This window comes from Chelonia mydas, chromosome 25 (assembly GCF_015237465.2).
Source record: "Chelonia mydas isolate rCheMyd1 chromosome 25, rCheMyd1.pri.v2, whole genome shotgun sequence".
In the NCBI taxonomy this organism is placed as follows: Eukaryota; Metazoa; Chordata; order Testudines; family Cheloniidae; genus Chelonia; species Chelonia mydas.
The window spans coordinates 5,306,860-5,330,435 of NC_057858.1; the positions used below are offsets into that span (position 1 = coordinate 5,306,860).

A 23,576-nucleotide genomic window follows, 5' to 3' on the forward strand; every position below is an offset into this window, starting at 1 on the left:
GGAATGGAGAGTCCACCATGGTCTAGGGTAAGTCCTTCCGATGGTTAATTTCCCTCCAGGTTAAACATGTGCTACACCTTACTTCTAGTCAGAATCCGTCTTGCTTCAGTGTCCAGCTGCTGGATCGTGTCTTGCCTTTTTCAGCCAGATCAAAGTGCCATCTTCTACGAGAAATCTCCTCCCTATGTGGGTGCTTGTAGACGCTGATCAAGTCGTCTCTCAACCGTGTCTTGGCTAAATTAAATGGACAGCTGCTTAAGTCTCTCACTGTATGGCATGTTTCCCATAGCTCAAATCACTCCTCCCGGACGCCCCCTTTAACTTAGGCAGCCTGAGATGGGGCTGCTCTAAGTTACATCACCCTCCCGGGGGCTCCTATGGCTTGTGGTGCAAGCCAGTCTGGTGGTAGCCGATGCACTATGGCCCCACTCCTCCATCCCTGGCTCCACCCAGAGCACAGCCTCTAAGCAGGCCAGCTCTACACTAGAAACGTACACTGGCATATAACTACGTCGCTCGGGGGTGTGAAAAATCCACATAGACTGACCTAAACCCCAGTGTAGTCTCCTGTCTACAGAGCTACCACCTCGCGTTAACTAAGCTCCCCTGTCAGTGTAGAAGTGCTAGAGTGGCACAGCAGCATCGGTGCAGCTGCAACGTTTTAAGTGTAGACCTGCCCTGAGGCTGGCAGGTGAGGAGCAGCTTCATGTAAGACGTGTACTGAGGATAGTCTCTCCTGGCCCCCTGTGAGCTGTTTGCATCACTCCTACACAACGTCCTGGGGCCAGGGCTAGGCAGCAGCATCCTTCTCTCTGCTTCTGGTCTGTTCAGCGTGTTGCATATTCATGGGGTGATGCAAATAGCTCAAGGGTCCATTTGATTTCGTTCCCTGTTTGAAGGTTCATTTGATTTCTCTGAAGCTTTTGTTGGGTTTCATCTGAGGTTTCGTTGCTACCATGTCACTGACCCACAACAAAGTCATGAACCCGCCAGCTCAAAAAACCCAGGTCTAATTCTTATTCGTATTGCTTATTTTGCTGCAACCCGCTCAGGTTTTCATTGATTCAGGAGGGCTACGGTCATTGAACATAACTCGGCCTAGTTAATAGATCCAGAATGTATTTCTCAGCTGTGTCACTGGGTATGTAAATAAATGTGTACGGATGCCCTCTAGTTGTTTTTTAACTCAGTTTTAAACTGTCCTTTCCAGATTAACCTCAATTGCCTATTAGGTTAATTACTAAACATTTACAAGTGTCTTCCTCTGACTGCCCACTCCATCCACCGTGAAACACTCTACTTAAAACTGCCAAAAGGAAATACAAAAGCAGTTAGTCTTTGGAACTCATTGCCACAAGAGCATAACAAAATTCAAAAACAGATTAGACATTTATATAGATTGTGAGAACTTTCAAAGTGACACCTGCAAGGACTATAAAATAGGAGTCTGACATGGAGATAAGACCTCCAGCTTTAGGGCATAAGTTGACCTCTAACTATGGTGGTCAGGAAGGAACTTCCCATGGGGAAGGTGACCCCATTGCTGTAGGCTTCTGCCTCTTTCCTCTGAGGCAGCTGGTGTGGGCCACTCTCAGTGTCTGAGATGCTGGAGTAGATGGACCACTGGTCTGATACAAGTTTCAGAGTAACAGCCGTGTTAGTCTGTATTCGCAAAAAGAAAAGGAGTACTTGTGGCACCTTAGAGACTAACCAATTTATTTGAGCATAAGCTTTCGTGAGCTTGCATCCGATGAAGTGAGCTGTAGCTCACGAAAGCTTATGCTCCAATAAATTGGTTAGTCTCTAGGGTGCCACAAGTACTCCTTTTCTTTTTGGTCTGATACAGTTTATTAGTTCCTCTGGCCCAGATCCTCAAAGGTATTTAGGCATCAGATATCCATTGATTTCAATGGGCATGACATGCTTTGCCCCACGGACTCAGATGGGAGAGCGTGGAATGCAGGATCAGGCCCTAAAGGTAGGACATGTTCATTTAAGGCGGCCTTTTCAAAAGCACTCTGCAGTGGCCTAGCTCTGCTCCCTTGGAAGTCTCTGGTAAAGCGGCCACTGGCTGCAATGAGGGCAGAGTTAAGGCAACGCAGAGTTAAGCCAAGTGCTTTGGAAAAGGCCACTTTTAAGTCACCCACAGTTCACAGCACAACCATCTCGCTTCCTTTGCTACCTTCCTTTTGGGAAAATCCAACGGCATTTCACAGGAAATTATCACTTTCCTATAGATTTTTTGGATCATCCTATAGAATATGACAGGAAATCCCATCCCTGCTATAGAATTCTATAGGGTGGTTCTGCAAAGCTAGAGCAAGGATACTGTTCTCTATTAAATTCTGTAAGGTTTTAGATTAATGTCTGTAGAATCCTATCAGTGTAATCGCCATTAAATTCCATAGGACTCTTCGTGAGGGTTAAAACAGTCAGCAAATGGTTTGCTCAGAGAAGACAACAGCTTTTATTCTGCTTTTTTTTAATTTTTACTGAGCCCCAAACAATTTATTATGAATTGTTGTTATTAATATGGTGCCATAAACATACATACGGCACATTGTAAAACAAATAAAATATACAGAATCTGACCCCAAAAGCTTGCAGACATAAAAGATAACTCCATGAAAACAACCAGGACAAAGTTTTTCCCCCACTGTGTTTTCTTGTTTATATTTTTTCCCACTTTGTTTGAAGTCACACTATGAAATCTGCATTTGTAGCACAGCTTGTGATCCTCTGCATGAGGACTGCTTGCCAGCTTGTTTTTTATTTGATCTAATGCTTTTAAAAAGCTCTTTATTGCAGAAGGGTCACAGGACAAAACACAACACAACAGAAATGAAACCTAGAGCATTTGAAACCATTAAGACACTCTAAAGAGTGACTGCACACTCTTCTTTCTGGAATCCATCTCCTCCCCTTATTCCATATTTTTGGTGTATTTTATTATAAATATTTGTTGCACTGATGCTTGGAGACCCTAATCAAGATTGCAGCCCTGTTGTACTTGGGGCTGTACAAACACACAGTGAGACACAATCCTTTCCCTGAAAAGTTTATAATCTCGAAAAAACTAGATTAGGGAAGGAAGGAAAACACAGGGACAGAGACCAGAAGGTGAACAAGCAATTCAGTGGCAAAACTCAGGTTTTCACTCCACTGCAGTTCCACTCCAGTACCCAATATCCACTAGACCACGCTGCCTCTCCCAAATCCATCATCCTGCAGACTGATCTGCACGGGTGTACCCATGGAACCCTACTGAAGTTAGGATCAGGCCTTTGATGGTAAAATTTTTAAAGATCTGCCTTCCGTGCTTCTCCTGAGAAATGCCCGGTGCACTCATAGCACTCTACAGAATCTCACAATGTCGTGATCGCTGGTAGTTTTCTTAAAGCCCCAGATCCCAAAGCCACGTTATTATGTGAGCATCCCAGCTTCCATTGTTTAGATACAGTAAGCTTCTAGCCCTCATGGCTCCTGAGAAAGCTTGAAAATGTAAATCCTAAAGGCTCAAAAACCCAAAGGCCAATAAATAGAACCCGCCATTTATTGTTTGTTAATATCTCCTGATTTTTAAGCAACTCTCATAACTTTTTGGAGCCTAAATCGTGATTTTTGAATACTTGCGGTTGGCAATATTGCAATTATAAAAACGGGCACCCTACCTAAACATGGCGTGACAATTTACCCTGTGGGGTTGGTTATTGTAGCAGCGGGGTAAAGGGACAGCAGGTTGGGAAACAATGATTGTTTGAGCCCAGAGGTTCTGTGGGTTCTTCTATTTCATTGCCAGCGTACGCAGGAACCTAGACACTTTGGCAAGTGCTTTACAACTTCCTAAGAGAGAGAGAGAGATGGCTAGAGGCAGGGTACCTATGGTGATAGATGGCTAAAATGGTGGATGGCGGGGTGGATAGGCAGGCTGGGATTATGGGGGTGGAGGCAAACTGGTGGGGTGAGGGCTCTGGCTCAGCCTGGGCAGCCTTGCTGGGCAGCCCCACAGGAACCAGCACCACTCACGGCTGGGCTATTAGTTGTTAGCCTGAGTGGGCCCTGGAGGTGATTGGGTGCTAAGGTGATAGTGGCCTGAAAGGGGTCTGCGGGGGTGCATGCACGGTGGGGAGGGTTCTAGGGGGAGTCATGGGGGCAGCCATTGGGGGGGGCTGCCCTGTGGATGGGTATGAAGGTGACAGTGGCCTGAAAGGGGAATGGGGGGTGTGTGCACGGTGGGGAGGGTACTCGGGTTAGGGTTAGGGGTCTGCGGGGTGCGTGCCCGGTGGGGAGGGTTCTAGGGGGAGTCATGGGGGCAGCCATTGGGGGGGGGCTGCCCTGTGGATGGGTATGAAGGTGACAGTGGCCTGAAAGGGGACTGGGGGGTGCATGCACGGTGGGGAGGGTTCTCGGGTTAGGGTTAGGGTTTAGGGTTAGGGGTCTGCGGGGGTGCATGCATGGTGGGGAGGGTTCTAAGGGGAGTCCATGGGGGCAGCTATTGAGGGGGGCTGCCCTGTGGATGGGTATGAAGGTGACAGTGGCCTGAAAGGTGTCTGCGGGGTGCGTGCACGGTGGGGAGGGTTCTCGGGTTAGGGTTAGGGTTGGGGTTAGGGGTCTGCGGGGTGCGTGCCCGGTGGGGAGGGTTCTAGGGGGAGCCATGGGGGCAGCCATTGGGGGGGCTGCCCTGTGGATGGGTATGAAGGTGACAGTGGCCTGAAAGGGGACTGGGGGGTGCATGCACGGTGGGGAGGGTTCTCGGGTTAGGGTTTAGGGTTAGGGGTCTGCAGGGGTGCATGCATGGTGGGGAGGGTTCTAGGGGGAGTCCATGGGGGCAGCTATTGAGGGGGGCTGCCCTGTGGATGGGTATGAAGGTGACAGTGGCCTGAAAGGGGACTGGGGGGTGCATGCACGGGGGGGAGGGTTCTCGGGTTAGGGTTTAGGGTTAGGGGTCTGCGGGGTGCGTGCCCGGTGGGGAGGGTTCTAGGGGGAGTCCATGGGGGCAGCCATTGGGGGGGGCTGCCCTGTGGATGGGTATGAAGGTGACAGTGGCCTGAAAGGGGTCTGCGGGGTGCGTGCACGGTGGGGAGGGTTCTCGGGTTAGGGTTTAGGGTTAGGGGTCTGCGGGGTGCATGCATGGTGGGGAGGGTTCTAGGGGGAGTCCATGGGGGCAGCTATTGAGGGGGGCTGCCCTGTGGATGGGTATGAAGGTGACAGTGGCCTGAAAGGGGACTGGGGGGTGCATGCACGGTGGGGAGGGTTCTCGGGTTAGGGTTTAGGGTTAGGGGTCTGCGGGGGTGCATGCATGGTGGGGAGGGTTCTAGGGGGAGCCATGGGGGCAGCCATTGGGGGGGGCTGCCCTGTGGATGGGTATGAAGGTGACAGTGGCCTGAAAGGGGACTGGGGGGTGCATGCACGGTGGGGAGGGTTCTCGGGTTAGGGTTTAGGGTTAGGGGTCTGCGGGGGTGCATGCATGGTGGGGAGGGTTCTAGGGGGAGTCATGGGGGCAGCTATTGAGGGGGGCTGCCCTGTGGATGGGTATGAAGGTGACAGTGGCCTGAAAGGGGACTGGGGGGTGCGTGCACGGGGGGGAGGGTTCTCGGGGGAGTCGGGGGGGCTGCCCTGTAGGTGGGCGCTAGGGGGACCGTGCCCCGGAGAGGGGCGGGGGGCAGAGGAGGGGGCTGCCCTGCCGGCTGCTGACGGGACAACACTCAGCGCGCACACGCGCACACCGGCCTCCTGGCGCGCGCGCGGGCGACAAGAAGAGTTGGAGAGGGGGCGGGCTTAAGGGGCGGGAACCAGGGCAAGCCGCAAAGCGCGCCGCCATTGTCGCAAAGCCCCTCCTCCCCGCCCCCTCCCGCCCTTCTCGGCAACCTCGTCTCAAGCGCGCTTTACGCCCACGGCGCTCCGCCGCCACCCTCCCTTCCACCGCGCTTGCGCCGAGCCCCTGTAAACCCGAGGCTTCCTCCTATTCACGGAGGGCTTTTGCGCCGCCGGCGTGGCGCGCGCTGCAGAGGCCGCCGCGGAGCCGTACGCCGCTGGAGTAGAGGCGCCGCGCTGTGCCCGCTGCCCGCGGAGTGTGTGGTGGAGGAGGGGGGGCTGGGGGGGGGGAAGAAGAGGCTTAAAGAGACAACAGCCGCGGGAGGAAGCCCACGATGGAGCGGCTGGCGGGGGCCCGGGGGGCTGGCCCCCGCCTCTGAGGGGCCCCGAGGAGGTAAATAGCCCGCGCACGGGGCGTCCCGGGGCGCTGGCAGCGGGGGGGGGGGCTGCCCCCCCGCCCCAAACCGCCCCCCTCAGGCGGCCCTTTTCGGTGGGGGTGAAGCTCTGGGCGGCGGGGGGGGGGGTATTGTGGGCAGCCGGCACTTCGGAGCGGGGCTCCCGCCTGGGGTGGGGGGGGCTCGTGGGCCCCTGTGACCAGGGAGGGGGGCTGGGGACGTGGGGAGGGGAGGGGTGGTACCCTCGAAGGGTTGAAAAAGAGCAACCCACCGACGTGGGGGGTGTGTGTGTGTGAGAGAGAGAGAGACAGATGTTGGGAGCGGTGCGGGGGGGGGGGAGTTGTTGCTACAATAATTATGTGCAATGGATATTTTGTAGCTTTTAAAAAAACAACAACAACAACAAAACCCACCTCCCTGGGACTGTGTTTCACTCGCTTTATTTTTTAGGCCCAGCTGCTGCTATTTTTCTGCCTGGGCTTTGAGGCTTAGAGTGATCCTTACTAAGTTGCCTGGGTGGTTTTTGTTTGTTTTTTTCGCTTCTCTTTCTCCCCCCCCCCCCCCCCTCCCCCAACACGCATACACCTACTACCCCACACCGACAATATTGGCCCATGGTGTTATGAAGCAGGGCTCTGTTGGGGTGATAAGGGGTGTTTTGTGGGGTTTTTTACTCCCCCAGAGGGATCGGAAAGTGTTTAATTGAGGGAGACGGGTGGGGAAAGATCTAGCTTAAAATAAAAAGCTCGTGAATCAGAATGAATCGGTTTGAGATACAGAAAGAATAAAGGCCCCACCCAAAAGAGGATGAACTTTTAAACGTTTCCTAAGCAGCCAAGAGAGAAGACTTCAAAAAAGGAACCCCAATATCTCATCACAGTGGTTCTAAAAGTGTGGTGTTGAGCCCACCAGTGGGCTCTGACCCCTGCCTGGTGGCTTGTAGAATAGAATCTATGGAGAGTCAAGCTGTTCAGTGGGGATCGTGGACTTGGGAGAAAAGAGTCTTGCTCTTAAGAAGGGTTCCACAGTCTGAACAAATTGGGGGCTTGCCATATTGTGTGTCATTTTAAAATGAAAACTAAATTGTTAAACCTTTCAGGTTGTCATGAAAGTAATAAATTATAAACAAATTGGAGGTAAGTAGGATGCTGGTCAAGCTGCATGCAAACTAACTATAGAGGAGTAAATCTTTTGCACAGGTATATTTGGAAATTATTGCATTAACTAATTTATTAGAGCATAAGCCTTCTTGTGCAAGTGAGCTGTAGCTCACGAAACCTTATGCTCTAATAAATTTGTTAGTCTCTAAGGTGCTACAAGTACTCCTTTTTACGGATACAGACTAACATGGCTGCTACTCTGAAACCTTGCATTAACTAGTCCATTTGTCTTCCCTCCATACAACAAGTGGATGGATTTCTGGATGTGAACTATAAGGAGTGTATAAGTTTGTCTGGCAGCAATGTTACCCATCCACAATGCCACACACAGGCTGCTCTCTCTTCCCCCCTCCTCCTCCGGGCGCTGACCACCAGAACAGAGAGATTTAAAAATCAGGCCTTGTGTAACAGGTTGAAACACGGTTTAGTGTTTGCCAATATGTCTGAAAGAGAATCACTGTAAATGAGGGCAGGAGGCCTACATTGAGATAGTGTGAGAAGGCTGCCTTTTGTGGCAGCGTAGACTTACAAGTCCATAAATAACTTGCCAAAGTTGATATTCAGCGTGTTTCGGATAGAGGCATCCCTTTAAAACGGCTTGATCCATGCTCAGTACTTTTCAGTATCAGGCCCTGAATAGGCAGAGGTCTTGGTCCAAATTCAGATCTGATGTGTAACTGGATGCAACTTAAGTCAGTGGAGTTGTACCCACTTAGCTAGACCTGAATTCCACCCGCCCCATCCCTCTGCTTTTTGTTTAAAGGGGCTATTCATCATCTTGTCTAGTTATGATCTAGTAACCGTTGCTGTATGGAGTAAAAGAGTCTTGGGATTTGATAAGCCCTGTAATTAGTTTGCAAAAGTAGCAATCTCATCTTATTCTGTGTAAAATAGATGCCGCCGCTTTATTTATCCTTGCATCAAAATGGATTAGGGAATAATAGCTAGCATTTTGCATGGCTAACTTAACAGGGGAAATTACTGTAGAGCGGTTTCTTTTGAGGTGTGACGATCGTGATGTTGCTTCCCTTATTTTGTGGCTTGCATTGGGCTTTATTCTTGCTACATTCTTTTTAGGAATGAGTGGAGAGGTGGAAGCAGAGGTCACATTTTGGCAGGTTTCTGACTTCCCCCCCAAAAGCTGCCTGTTGTCATAGCACAGTAGGGAGGCTTTGCACTGCTTTGATCTTAGTCTGTATGCTACCTCTCCATTCCCCAGCAGCCCAAGTATCGTCAAAAGTGTCAAATATATTTGAGTGTGACTCAGCAGATCAATGAAAACAATATGAGGGGTTGCGTTTATGGACAATCAGTATCTCTTTTTCCAGCCAGGCTAACAGAGGCAATGTCGTCCTATAGCAGCTGCCAAGAAATTTGTTTACTGGACCTGGGCCTAATCACATTCTGTAGCCTTCTCTCTACCCGTGACCTGTGCTGTCCACCAACAGTGGTCTTGCTAGTTTCCATGGCTAGGATTGATCAGTGAACACAAGGTTGTGTTACAGCATCTGTCTAGCCGTTCTTAGCCTTGGTCAGTCTGTCTAGATATGTATTTGATCCTTGTAATGTCTGAGCACCATGCCATCACTAAAGGATTTATCCTTGCAAAATCCTGGGAGATAGGGAAGCTTTACCCCATTTTATAGATGTGGGAACTGAGACACAGGATGAATTAAGTGACTTATCCAAAGTCCTTAAGAAGTCTGTGTCTGAGCTGGGAACCAAACCCAGGTCTTGTGAGTTTTAGTTAGCATCATATCCTTTAAGCCATATTTGCTAGTCTCCCATTTCTGCCTGCTAGGTTTACCTAAAGTATCTGACAAACAAAACTCGTGTGTGTCTTGTGGCAGGGACAGTACATACCTCTGTCTGTATAGTGCCTGTTAAGGAAGGGTAGCCCAGTGGTTAGGGCACTAGCCTGGGACTTTGATACCTGGGTTCAATTCCCTAATCTGACACAGAATTCTTGTATGACCTTTAGCAAGTCACATCCTCTCTCCACACCTCACTTCCAGTGGCAGGCGCTGACATTTTTAGCCAGGCATCCTCCACGCGGCCTGACCTCCACATATGGCGCATGCAAGGTCACGCTGTGCAGAGGATGCCATTTTGTTCAGGGGCCAGATGGAATCATCCCAAGGGCACAGTTGGTTCTGCATGCTACTGCTCAGTTCTTTGTCTGTAAATGGGGTAATAACCCAGCCCTGCCACAGTGGGGTGTCAGAGGATAAATACATTAGAAATTGTGAGAAGCTCAGGTACTGCAGTAATGAGGGTATAATCAGTAACAAAATAGTGTCCTGCTCAGAACCAATGGGCACTACTAAATATTATTGTATAATGAAACGCCGACTAGATAGCATCGGGTTGCCCTTGACAAAATGGTAACTGTCCTCTCCTAGCACAGTGGGGCCCTCGTCCATGGCTGTGGCTCCTAGGAGTTGTGGTAATACTGCTAAGAATAATCTGTCTTTCCTTCTCTGCCACAGGAGGTAGGGTTGGTTGGGCTAGCTTGGTAACGTTGGGAGCTGTGGAGGAGACAAGTTCTTTGTGACTCTGGAATCCTGTCTGCAAATTGGATCTCTTGCACTCAGAGAAACTGTAAATTTATAAATAGTTTTTTGAATTAAAAGTTTTATTTCTATGCTTCCTGTTGGGAGTGAGTAACTCTCCCTGATAGAATCCATTGTCACATAGAAGAGACAGGGTTCAGTTGTGGTGAAAAGACGAAGGCGACTTTCTCTTGAGGCTGCTGGACACAGATCGCCACTGTGGTTCTTTGTCTCTAGCTCCCAGACTGACTGACGCTACCTAGCCATCCCCACTCTGTTTGGAGTGTGTAGTCATGGAATGGATTACCAGTTAAATCGCAGACCCACTCATGCAGGTTATATTCACACTGTCTTACCGCTGTCTGAGAAGTGGGGGAAAAACTTTAATGCAGAGCATGTATCTAGTTAAAATATTATCCATTGTGTCTATGCTACAAAATCAGCTGTTGGGTGACACTCCAAAGGCTACCACCGCATATGGTAAAACCACATATCTGTTTTTCAGAGGAGGCAGGACTTCACTGGTTTCTGAGAGGCTGAGAATCATGCAAGCTGCCTTTGGTTTGGGTAAATGGTTAGGTTCAGTATCAGGCAACAAACACATTATAAATGGAGCATGTGGCAAAAATAATGGTACTGTTGAGGAAACCCATAGGGAGATAGCTGCTCTCTGTTGTTGCTATTGAGAAGGTAATTTTACAGCAAGGTGGGTAGATGTCAAGATGAGGCTCAACTGGTAACTAGTTTGGTAAATGGCTCTTTTCATTAACCTGAAAGATGCGTGTAAAACTACTTACATGTAGCATTTTCAGAATTTCACACTGAACAAGATGGGTACAGATTTCTTTAGAGATTTGTAGGAAAGAGCAGACATTGCTGGGGCATAGCTTTGTAATTGGGGAAAACTTCACCATTGATTTCCTTCACTCTGAAGATCGTGGTAAGCAGGTTGATACATGTCTGCTACGATTCCTAAACGTCCAAAGATTTTGTAGTCTCAAATTGTGAAGGAAAGTAATAGTTCCTCTTTCGCAAAGAAATCTCTGGGCATACGTATCTGCTGACACCCAGTTTCTTTGCTGCCATTGGCCTGATTACACCTAAGATCTACACCTTAGATCACCTAAGATCCAATGTCAGCACGGTCCTTTCCAGGAAATACGTGTGTTTTGATGTCTTGAGGCTAGTTCACCTGGCTAGTAAAATCAAGCGATCTGAGAATCTCTTTCATTAGAAGAATTTGTCTCAGATCTGGTGACAAGATGATACCTTGAGGGGAACCTGGACTCTCATGGCAGATGGCACAAAACAGATTAGGAAGAAATTCTCTCCAGTGTGCACCATTGGCTAACGCACGACAGAGATTCTCTGCTTCCTCTGTAGCATCAGATACTGGAGGCTGGGCATGGGTTGGATGATCCAGTATGGTGGTAACTATGGCTGTTAAAAGGGGAAGTAGACAGTCCCATGTTCTGCTGAATGTGGGGCAGAGAAGAAAACTGGTGGAAGTGCAATATTAGCATTAGTGACGGCTGCCAACATAACAGCACAGGTCTTTGGAATGAAGACTTTGAGAGTAGGGATGGTAGGAAACTTTGGGTTTTTTTTGTTTGTTTTTTTACATTCACCAATCAAACAATAAGTCTTCTGGAGCCATTCAAGTCATAAGGAAATAAAGAAGGCCCAGGGCTGAATTTCCACACTGTGGATAAAGCTGCTGGCAGATGATGCTTGGGCTTCATCAGATGGCAATACTCTGCTAACTTACTTAACATGGAGTTAATGTTCCTCTGGTGCTTGTTGATCTTATAAAACTGCCCTTTGAAAAAGCTTCACAGCCCTGCTGTGTCACAGGTGTGAGTCTTCAGATAATGACAGCATGGGAGTGAAGAGAGTCACACCCACCCGGAGTGAGAACCCTTTTCTGTTGGCAACTTGAAGGATCAGCTCCTGGATGTGACAGAGATTTCTCTGGAGCACTGGAACCATTGTCATCATCAGCTCTGGATGGACTTGTACCCATAGAATCATAGAATATCAGGGTTGGAAGGGACCCCAGAAGGTCATCTAGTCCAACCCCCTGCTCGAAGCAGGACCAATTCCCAGTTAAATCATCCCAGCCAGGGCCATTCCTAACCTTGACCCTGGAAAGTCATTAACAACCACTTATGCCAAGATATTTTGGTTCATAAGATGCTGGAAGCTGAACATTCATTCAGGAGAAAAACAAAAGGCCAGAAGTGTGGCATTTTGACTGCCGGCTAGAACCTGTTGAGTGACAGTTAGTGGTATGAAGTGAGCTCAGTCTTCATAGAAGTCAAAACGTAAATCCTCGCAGCAGCACTTTGCTTTTTAGGTGCAAACAGCAAAACGAGAAGCCCTGCTCTTTAAGTTCATTGGAGTGGGATGTTTGTAGTGGCTCTTTCTCTGCATAACTTCTCTAGTTTAGTTTAACACAGGAGTTAGACAGAATGCTTTATAGCACCTTCCATGTCACACGGATGTGTAATATAGAATTATGCACTACATGATCATTAGGATATATGGTCTTCTCCCAACCCTTTTGAGCTTCCTTATCCTAAAGGGGACATGGGTATTCTAGTTTTTGTGTTCACTAACAGGGTGGGTGCTAATGGAAGATGATATGGTACACGTACTTAATACTCCTTTCTTTAGCTCTGTGCTTTGGAGCAGTGACTACCATTTTGTTTTGGTGCATGGAGGGGAGCAGAGAGATGTTGATGTGGACTAACAGAATCTAGGCTAAGGCATTGTCTACACTACAAAGCTACTGCACTTTGCCAGTGTAGCTATGCCAGCACAGTCTATGGACAAAGAAGGTTTTCTGTTGGCATAGTAATACCATGTCTCTGAACAACATTAGCTACGTTGACAGAAGCACTCTTATGTTGGCATAGCCATGTCTACTCTGGGGGCTTTGCTGGCAAAACTTTGTTAGCTGGGGGATGTACCACACCCTTGACTGACATAACTATGCCGACAAAACTTGTTGTGTGGACCTGGCCTAAGACTTCTCCTTCAGACCTACCAGTGAAGTAACTGCAGAGGTGTGGAATTTGTGTGTGAGCCCCATGGTTATGGAAGCAGGTCTGTTGCTTCCTAGCCCTTCTGCCAGCTGCCAAGCATATTGAGTGGCTAATGCTTTTCGGGCCCAAGAGTAATGTTCTCTCCAGAGTATGTGTGCACTCTCTTGGGCCTTCCTTATTACACAACTCTCTGGAGTAAGTGCATCTGATTGGGAGGTCCCAATAAGAGATCTCTGGAGCTTTGAACAGATCACTCTACTAGGCTTCAGCACAGAGCTGGAGTGTAGTGATGGACGTCATGCTGCAGGTAGGCAAGTCGGAGAGGAGGGAATTGGAAGTGATTCTTGAGGACAATCCTTGACGATCTCTGTCACCATATGGTGGAGGAGCCAATGACATGCTGAGCCCCAGCCGAAAGCATGGTTATGTAGTGTGCATGTGTGTGCTGGAGCAATGATAAGGAGCACTGAAACTGGGGAGCAGAATCTTGGTTGCTGAGGGCTTCTCATTCCTAGGCTTGGTGTATTGAGCTCTGTCCTCCACACCAACACTGGCGAGGAGAGGATACCCCCAGGACGTGAAGCACTCCAACAGCTTTCAGGCGATGAGTTCAGAAAAGTGAAAGGGAAGAGCAATTAAGGCTCATGCCAGCTAAATTTAGCCTGATGCAGAACAAATGCTCTTAACTGGAGATGCACATTGCATTGCAGTAACCTCTCAAGCCAAAGCCTACTGGAAAATCTGTAGCAGTGTTTGCTTTTGAGACATGGTGGACAAACTTCTGTCGTCTTCAGTGAGCCCTTTTTCTGGAAGTGCAGTAAAACATGAGGTTAATTCCTGTGCTTGCACCTTGTTGATTTGATTGTAGGACCTACAGGGAGTCCTGTCTTCAGCTGGAGGTGTCTGGCTGGTGTGTTGTCCTATATTTAGTTTTAGGCACTGCCACGCAGGAGACTCAGGTAGGGTAGGCCTCTGTCTCTCTGCAGAGATCCTGATGGCCACTCAGGAGCAGCTGGACAGAGTTCCAGCTGAAGCACTGCTCAGCTGTCCCATTCATAAGCTAATCACAGCATCACAAGGCCTACATGCAAGAGACATGCACGCACCTTAGTGCCATATACGTTGGGTTCTGGGGGTGTTTATTTCTCCCTGTATTCTTGTGAGCTGAGCTGAGCTGACCTCTCCATGTTTCTTACCTTTCTGAGAGCTTCCTTGTGGGATCCAGCATGTCTGTTTCTGCTGGCCATTCTGCCCAAATAGTATGTGCTTCCTCAGCAGGTGCACCCCAGATTATGTTCTGAATGTGGGACTTGGAACAGGGAGTTGGGTGTCTTCTAGAATGAAAGTTGTGTTATGGGTCTAACCTGCAGTGGAGGGGCCCAAAGCACATCCTGACAATTACAGGCTAGTGAAGTAGGGCTCTGAGGAGGCTTTTCTCCTGGTGCAGCCTGAATACCCACCTCCCTCATTTTGCCTTGCTATTGGGAGGGTGTTGTCCTATGTTGTATTCAGTGGAAGTTGCATATTATTAGAGAGGTGCTCTGGACAAGGAGAACAGACTCCAAAAATCTTCTCTATTGTATGGAGCAGATGCAGTGAGATGCTGCAGTGTTCTTGGCTTGGAGACCCCCAGCAACCTAGGTATGGTAAATAAAACACAGTAACAAGAAACAGTTCCTGATCTTTGTTGTTATGGGCCGGGTTGGGACAGTGGAGGGTACTGAAGTTTGAGCAGTTATGTAGTACAGTACAACATAGGAACAGACGTCTAAGTCTGTCTTTATTCAGTGCCAGAAATAAAAGTCCAGAGCAATGGTTCTCAGGACAGATTTCAGAGTAGCAGCCGTGTTAGTCTGTATTCGCAAAAAGAAAAGGAGTACTTGTGGCACCTTAGAGACTAACCAATTTATTTGAGCATAAGCTTTCATGAGCTACAGCTCAGTTCATCGGATGCATCGGATGCAAATGAAGTGAGCTGTAGCTCACGAAACCCTTATGCTCAAATAAATTGGTTAGTCTCTAAGGTGCCACAAGTACTCCTTTTCTTCTCAGGACAGAGTAATTTAAAGGCATTCACTGTCACATGAGAGCCAATATTTAACATGTTCCTAAGATGATTATAAGTTGGTGGAGAATGTTTTCCAGACTCTAGCTGTTTGTTTTAAGGGGAAAGTCTGAGGGAGGAACTTCCATCGCTGAAGGAGAGTGGAGAGAGAACAAACGTGAAGCCACTGTATTTTCAGAGTCCATTAAACAACTTGGCTCTGATACAGCAGGTAACTAATGAGCTGTAAAGTGGGTGCAGCTAGAAGGAAGCCAACAAAATATGTCTATTTCAGAGGCTCTACAAGGCAGCCCAGTGCGGCGTGTATCTGCTGCCGTGTAACAGGAGTTTTCTCCTTTTCTAATCATCAAGGAGGGATTTAAAGATTCAGATTTGGGGTTTCTCTTAAATTAGGGGAGCCCATATTTTGTGATGCTAAAAGCCATGCTGCCAATGTGCCAGGATCCAGAAGACCATCCCTGAGTTGCACATAAACTTCCCAGTAAAAGCAGCTTATTACAAAATAAATGCTCCACCATATTTGCTTGTACTCTACTCATTGATAGCTCGCTGGAGATTATTAGCAATTGAACCCTGTACATAGGGCCCTATTGGAATCACACTGTGTACCGTTCCCAGCAGATATATTTGCTGTGGTATTTGCAGTATTGCCTCCTTCATCTTCCATGTAGGGAATGCTGCAAATAAAGTGGTAAAATCCCATTATACGGCAAACATCCCTGATGCACTGTCTACACTGGCACTTTACAGCGCTGAAACTTGAAGCACTCGGGAATGTGTTTTCACACCCCAGAGTGAGAAAGTTGCAGAGCTGTAAAGTGGCAGTGTAGACAAGCCCTAAATTCATAACTCTGCTAGACAGTAAAAATCACAGGCTGAATAGAGACACTGGATTTATGGCTTATTACAACAATCTGTAACTCACTAATCCCCCCTTTATTGTCCTATATGACTGCAGAGGTGTTAATGGACCACTCCATCTTGAATGGTCTGTTAGCATATATGGTAACTACCTATGCAAAACAATCTGTTCCACCTAGCATTTAGCTGTGATGCTCGGATCTTTCCCAGACGTGAAGAAGAGCTCCATGTAAGCTCGAAAGCGTGTCTCACCAACAGAAGTTGGTCCAATAAAAGACATTGCCTTACCCGCTTTGTCGCTCTCATATCTTGGGACCGATACGGCTATAACAACACTGCATACGGGATTTACTAGTACCTCTCTGAATTGAAGATTACAGCTGTTCATGACAAATGGGGAAGGATGGTTTAGTTGATAGGGTGCTGGACTGGAAACTGGGTTCAGTTCCCAGCTGTGTCACAGAATCCTTTGTGTGACTGTGGGCAAGGTCTGTGTGTGCGTAAATAAAATAAAATAAAATTAACCGTGGGTTCAATTCCTGGCTCTCTGTCTTCTTATGTGACCTTGGGCAAATCACGTAATCTCTCTGTGCCTCAGTTTCCTATCTGTAAGACAGGAATAATGCAGGGATAATCTGTAAAATAGGGATAATGCAAGGATGTTTAGATGCTTAGATGCTAATGATGAGGGCCATAGAAGAACCTGTTTAGATTCATGAGTCTCTGGGGCCTAGCTGACTCGACTTCTAATCTTTCTTTATTTGGTGATCATAGAATCATAGAATCCTAGAATATCAGGGTTGGAAGGGACCTCAGGAGGTCATCTAGTCCAACCCCCTGCTCAAAGCAGGACCAATCCCCAATTTTTGCCCCAGATCCCTAAATGGCCTCCTTAAGGATTGAACTCACAACCCTGGGTTTAGCAGGCCAATGCTCAAACCACTGAGCTATCTCCTCCACCCCCCAGCCCTCAGTTTCTGCTGAGTTTTGTGCTAGGACTATATTTTGGGGGGCTCATTTAAAGCAAAAGTGAGGGCATGCAAACATATGTGAACCAAACCACAGAAAAGAGGTCAGACTTCTTTGCGCTGAGCCTGCTGAGTTAAGCACATCTTTGAAACGTGTGGAACTTTTGCCAGTTTAACAAAGGGTCATAGCCGGCCCTAAATCTCTTTCTGAAATTGTGATGCAGGAAGGGAAGTATGGCAAAAGCTGCAAGTGTAACTCCTGTTCTCGTTGACTGCTCAGCATTCCCCTTGTGAATTAAAGGACTTCACTGCTGCTTGGAATTGGTAGAGGACTGAATGCAGGTACTGAAACCAGAAACAGAATGGCGATTGAGAGGGCACATGTGTAGATAAGAGAGCAAACCACAGAGAAGAAAATCAGGGTCATGCTCTACACTCGGACTCCTAAAACCAGGTGTCGTGCTCAGTACCACACATAGCATCCATTAACCAAAGGGATTTCTCATGGTTCTAAGCGCTGCAGCCCAGTTTAAGTACTTCAGTCCTTGGAGGGTTCCCAGCCTGAAAGACCTTGATTTCCCAGTGGCAGGTAGCTCAGCACGTTGTTAAAAATTGGGGCCCCTTTAAGGTTTGTCTTGTTGGGCACCCAAAATCATGAGTCACTTTGTGTAATCTTGGTCTGTATCTGTAATGAGTGTTGGCAAGTTCAAGCCCTTAAATCGGATGTGTAATGAAAGAGGAAGCCAAGGGAGTTGCATCCTGTTCGCAGGGGCGATATAGACTGAACTAAAAACATGAGTAACTGAGCCAAAAAACCCATGTTTCAGATTTATTTCTGTTTACTAGTGGAAGGTTGGTATGTATTGGTTGAAGTCACTTGGATCACAAGACCAGAAAAGTAAGGACCTAGGAAATAGAGGGGTATAGGTTGTAAATTTGTCTATTATCAGTATGTAAGTGATTAGTAAAATAAGAACTGATCTGTACACCATGGGCTGACTCCTGTGCATTTCATTCACACAAGTAGTCCCACTGACTTCAAAGAGATGACTTGTATATAAGGTCATCAGGATTTGGCCCCAAGTAATTGAAGGTATATGGAGAAACAAATGGGGATACCCTCGATCCGCTGCCAGGGCTTGTGGAAACATTAACCATAAGGTGGACAGTAAACACACTTGCTGCTCTCCTGATTGGTTTGCTTCTGTTGGCTGACTTTGTGCTGCTCCGACTCAGTTTCACTCTCAAAGTAACATGTAACCCAATACAAAAAATGTAAAGGGCAGGAAAAAAATAGCTGGAAAACTGGACTTTCCAGCTAAACATGTATTGACTGAAAAATACCCTCCTAATGTCTGGGCAAATATTAGAGAGGCAAGATGGGTGACGTAATATCTTTATTCTGTTGGTGAGAGAGAGAAGCTTTTGAGCTTACACAGAGCTCTTCTTCCGGTCTGGGAAATGTACTCAGATTGTCACAGCTATTATAAGGTGGAACAGATTGTTTCGCATAAGTAGTTCACACATATTTCAAGGGACCATTCAAGGTAAAGAGGCCCATTAACATCTCTCCAGTCATGGGGATGCAGTAGTGGGTTGTAGATTATTGTAATAAACCATAAATATAGTGTCTCCGTTCAGACCATGGTTTTTAGTGTCTAGCAAAATTATGACTTTAAGATCTCAGGCTCGCCTTTTGAAGGTGTTGTGCAAGTGTCCATTGAGGATGAGGACTAAGAGGTCATATGTGGCGTGATTGTGTCATGAAAAGGGTGACATGGTGTTTTTGTCTCATCATTTTTTTGGTATGAGCTCATTCGAGAATATGATTGGTGATTGTCTCATTTCACCCACACAGTTGAGTATTTGGTGCACTGGCTGAGGTACACCACATGTTATGATAGGCATGTGTAGGACCTGTGGATCTCGAAAGGCATGTTGTGGGACCTGTTGAACGTTGTAGCAATGGAGATATGTCTGCAGATTCTGGCAGGGTCTGGTGCTGCTTTGAATTGGGGTGTCCTAGTCTGGGGGTCCATTGAAATATGGTCCCTTAAAATGTCTACTTATGCTGAATGATCTGTTCTACCTTGTATTTATCTTGGATAGTCTGGGTACATATGTTTCCCAGACCTGAAGAAGAGTTCTGTGTAATCTTTTATTGGACCAATTTTGAGCTATTACCTCCCCTCTCTAATATCCTCAGACTAACATGGCTACAGCACTGTATGGGCAAATATTGGAAGAGCTGATTGCAAACAATGTAAAGCATTGTTTAAAAAAAAAAAAAAGGTACATAGTGTGCAGCACTCCTAATGCGTCTGTTTGAGGATCTCAGCATGTTCGTGTGTCTCACCACCATTGGGATACCTGTTCCACCATATGCAGAAACTGAAGCTAGCGAAGTGAAGGGGCTACTTCACATTTGTGGCAAAACCAGAGATGGAACCCCTGTAGTTTAACCATAGACCAGCTTTCTTCCCTCCATAACTGGGAAGGATGGCCCAATGATTAGAGCATTAGTCGGGGTTCAAGTCCATGCCCGATGTAGACTTCCTGTGTGACCTTAGGCAACTCTCTTAGCCTCTCTGTGCCACGGTTCCCTAGCTGTAAGATCAGGATGAGAGCATGGCCCTACCACATGGGTGTTGCAAGGCACTGGGGTACTCTGGTAGTGGGGAAGGAGGCAGATGCATGTCATTCACTGCCTCTCTGAAGATGCACTGACAGCTGCATGTAAACTCTGAAGATAGTCCTTCAGTGCCACAGAGTGCCTCTCTTCACCTTTTCCTTTATTCCAAAGGGCAATTGTTTGGTGGCTTTCTGCTTATTTATCCTTGTAGCTCCTTGTTTGTGACCTGAGATTTGGCTGCTCTGAGAAGGGCTGTGGTGGTGGAGATACCTTTTTCATAGAATATCAGGGTTGGAAGGGACCTCAGGAGGTCATCTAGTCCAACTCCCTGCTCAAAGCAGGACCAATCCTCAATTTTTGCCCCAGATCCCTAAATAGCCTCCTCAAGGATTGAACTCACAACCCTGGGTTTAGCAGGCCAATGCTCAAACCACTGAGCTATCCCTCCCCCTATTTGATTGGGAGAAGGAGCAGGAATGTGAGAGCTGGGGAAAGGAGTGAAATCTGTTCCCATACAAACCATTTCCAGGAAGGAAGTAATTCCAGAGCTCCCAGAATGAGGAATTCAGCATACCTAAAGGGGAGAGATTTCTTCTCTCCACACTCCCAGCTCCAAGTTTTCCTTGCTTGTAGACCTCAAAGCAGTTGAAGGGGAGGTAGGGAAATAGGCAGGTCTCCAAGCAGCTAACTGTTAACAAGGAAGGGAGGCGATCACGCATACTTTCAGAATGAAGCTTGTGTCTCAGCAAAGTGAAGCTGCCCCAACCTTCCGCAGTTAATGATGTAAAAACAGACCTGGTCACCTGGTGGAAATGTCAAGTCTCCCCCACGCCACCAAAGACGTCTCAAGTTGCATCTATCCTCTTTATAGAAAGAGATACTAGGGCTGGGACTCGGTAGGTCTGGCTCTGCTGCATCTTCCCTGCGTGACCATGGGCACATCTCTTAAACCCTGATCAAGGCTGGCGCTGAAGCATATGCATAACATGAAGGTACATGGCTGCTTTGGAGCCATGGTCTTTCTGGGTCTCCTCTGCCAATCCCTAAAGGGGAATTATACTGATCAGTTTAGATTGTAATCTCTTTGGGGCGGGGTTCTGTTGTTGTGTGTACAGCACCCAGCACAGTGGGGCCCCTGTCTCAGACCTACTGCAGTACAGCATAAATACCCTGCACCTTCCATCTGAGGGTCTCAAAGCACTACACAACCAAGTAACCCTAACCCCCCAGGGCAGTGGATAAATCCCACCTCATTTTACTGGTGGGAGGAAATAGAGGCATAGAGAGAGGGCAATCTTTGTCCAACGTCAGAGTGAGTCGGTGTCAAAGCTGAGATTACAGTTCGGGACTCCCTGTGCTGTGCCTCCTTGTTAGCCAGCGCTGCTGGGGCACATTCTGGGCAGTCAGAGGAAACAACGAAAGCAGAATTGCTCTTCTGGGTTGGAGGTGGAACCAAAGGACTCAGTGGCTACTGCTGTTTGAGCATCGTAATTTTTTACACTATGATTTGCTCTTTGTACTGTTGCATACCTGGAGGCCAGGGCCCTATTGTGCTTGGGGCTGTGCAAACATAACAAGACAGTCATTGCCTAGAAGAGGTGGTAATGGGCATGTTTTCATACCATTCGACGTTTCTTGTAGAAGCTATTGCCCACCCCCTTCCTGGCACGCAGGTTGCCCCGGGTAGTGGAGAAGATGGCCACCGTACTTGCCCCAGCAATCTCGAAGCAGTGGCTTCAGCCAGACCACAGGTTTTTATTCCTGGGAGATGGTTGTCCATGTTTTCAGGTTACCCTGCATGTGCTTTCTCCTGCTAGACAGCTCTATTGATTTCATGTTAGGCTGCAAAACCTTTTCTCCTCTTTGGTCCATTTTCTGTTCTGGCTTCTCCCACTGGGCAGGGCTGGGCTGTCAGCTGGCATCTAACAGGCTAGAGCACTGAAGCGGTGGAGAGCCAAGGAGCAAGGGGGAGAGAAATGACAGACTGCCTTTCTCCCTGTTCCCCTGACAGAAAGTCGATGGCTGTTAGGATGTGGCGTCTGCGTGATGTGACTTTAACGTGAGAAGGGGGAAAGTCTCTGAATGAATGTTATCTGCAAATGTGTAAAAATCACTCTCTCCTCCTTGCCCAGGCATCTAGGCCTGCTGTAAAATTGCAATACAGATGGGAGAAAATGTTCTTTTCCCCAGACCAGGAGAGAACCGCAATGGGTCAGGGCTGTGTTGCCTGAAGTGCTCGTGCAAACCTGGGTGCCTCAGGAAAGGCATTCCTCAGCAGTGTCAGCCCTCTGGTGGAGATGCCCTGAAACCCACGAGTCATGTTAGACTGGTGAGGTGGTGTAATAGCCCATCTACGCAGTAGCCTCTAGAAGCTTTCTCACATGGGTCACTCGGGGGGAAAGGGAGGTGGGAAGGGGGAGATAGTTATTGACTCAGTCTCTTGAGCATATGATCGAGAGATGGTGGGTTAATAGGCACAGTGCGGATTCTCCATGGAACGTTCTTCTGGCCCTCCTGAGAGTTCACATAAGGTGAAACAGGCGAACCAGCACTTTTTACGCTGTGGTGGCCATGGGTGGAAATCTGGAAGTGGTTGGATCATCTGTTGACTGTGTTATGGTAGCATTGTGTCCAGTTTTGGGCACCACACTACAAGGATGTGGAAAAATTGGAAAGAGTCCAGCAGAGGGCAACAAAAATGATTAGGGGGCTGGGGCACATGACGTATGAGGAGAGGCTGAGGGAACTGGGATTGTTTAGTCTGCGGAAGAGAAGAATGAGGGGGGATTTGATAGCTGCTTTCAACTACCTGAAAGGGGGTTCCAAAGAGGATGGATCTAGACTGTTCTCAGTGGTAGCTGATGACAGAACAAGGAGTAATGGTCTCAAGTTGCAGTGGGGGAGGTTTAGGTTGGATATTAAGAAAAACTTTTTCACTAGGAGGGTGGTGAAACACTGGAATGCGTTCCCTAGGGAAGTGGTGGAATCTCCTTCCTTAGAAGTTTTTAAGGTCAGGCTTGACAAAGCCCTGGCTGGGATGATTTAGTTGGGGCTTGGTCCTGCTTTGAGCAGGGGATTGGACTAGATGACCTCCTGAGGTCCCTTCCAACCCTGATATGCTATGATTCTATGATCTAGAGATCCGCCTTTTGATGTGAGAGGCCCACGTAACAAGACAGTCCTTGGCTCGCTGATTTGAGAGTATAAATAGGTGAGATGATGGGTGGGAGGAATGGTGTGGTGTTCCTGTCTGACTGATGGGGACTGAGGCACCAGAGAGATTATGAGCATGGGGAAGCCACATCCAGGGGGCCAGTGGAAGAACCAGCAGTGGAATCCAGCTCTTTTGAGTCTCAGAACAGGGCCTAAGTCATGAGACCATCCTCTCTCTCAGGAGTCCCTTCAGTAGGAGAGGAGCAGCTCTGGGTCGGTGGCTGGCTGCAGTGAGAAGACTTGGGTGTCTCGTGGACAGAGCAGATTCATTCCATTGCAAGAATGCAGCCAGGTGGCAGCTATGTGATAAGACTGGTTTAGAGCTACTCATCCCTTGGTCTGAGTGCCCTTCCAAGGAAGGGAAAGGCGGCTTCTCCCCATCCTAGGCAAAGTCGCAGTGCCACTGTGGCACTTGGCTGCTCATCTATTCCCTGCAGCAAGCGCATGCAGGGGCAGCATGGGTACTGTTGGGGTGTGGGGATTCTGCCTACCTAGTGCCACTTGGCTGGCTGCCAGTGTGGACGTGGAGTTAATGACCTGCTTCCTCGCTACCTCTCTGAACAGCTCCCTTCCCTCTATGCTCTCTGCTTCCGGTCACGGGATGGGATTGTTGGAATCTGGGGCAGGTAGGGTGCTATAAAACATCCACCCACCTAACCTGGTAGGCCATGGAACCAGCCCCTTCCCAACAAGTTTCAAACCCTTTTTATTTCAGAGGGATTCGGGCAGCATATTTAGAATAAGAGTCAATGGTCTGTGTTTTAGTCTTCTGTGATTCTTGGGACTGTTTGAGAGTCTGTGTGTTTCTTCTGAGAGCATCACACACAGAATAAGGTGGAGGGTACAGGCTGGGGGCTCTGGAATCCCAC

At 47.9% G+C, this 23,576-nt stretch overlaps 1 protein-coding gene across 4 annotated transcripts in view; it reads left to right on the forward strand.

Moving 5' to 3' along the window:
* The first annotated feature begins 5,781 nt into the window (after window positions 1-5,781).
* Window positions 5,782-23,576, forward strand: part of CSNK1G2 (casein kinase 1 gamma 2) — a 91,335-nt gene continuing 73,540 nt past the window's right edge. The window contains exons 1-2 of one of the 4 annotated variants that reach the window (XM_043535774.1): window positions 5,782-6,208; window positions 15,135-15,244. The gene's annotated coding sequence lies outside the window, so the exon portion shown is untranslated. Of the gene's footprint in view, window positions 6,209-15,134; window positions 15,245-22,888; window positions 23,000-23,576 lie in introns of all 4 variants that reach the window. The other 3 variants (XM_037885442.2, XM_037885441.2, XM_043535776.1) reach the window with 3 other exon arrangements.